Source organism: Brassica oleracea, chromosome C3 (genome assembly GCF_000695525.1).
Source record: "Brassica oleracea var. oleracea cultivar TO1000 chromosome C3, BOL, whole genome shotgun sequence".
Classification (NCBI taxonomy): domain Eukaryota; kingdom Viridiplantae; phylum Streptophyta; class Magnoliopsida; order Brassicales; family Brassicaceae; genus Brassica; species Brassica oleracea.
Window position 1 is genome coordinate 25,004,434 of NC_027750.1, and position 278 is coordinate 25,004,711.

Below are 278 nucleotides of genomic sequence, written 5' to 3' on the forward strand. Positions count from 1 at the left end.
TATTAGCAAGATGGAATCAAGCAATCTGATTTTAGGAATACGCAAATTAGGGTTTAGGGTTTCAATTCGAAATTAGGGTTTTATCAATCAATCAGCTTCTAGCAAATAATCTTAACCTCAGAACATTTGATTATATCATGAAACTATCAACCTAATATAATATGAAACCTCAAAACATTCAATTCGGATTATGCAATACACGGATTCTATTTTAAGGTTTATCAATTCAAATTAGGGTTTATATTATAACAGATTCTAACATGCAATATTAAACAAAT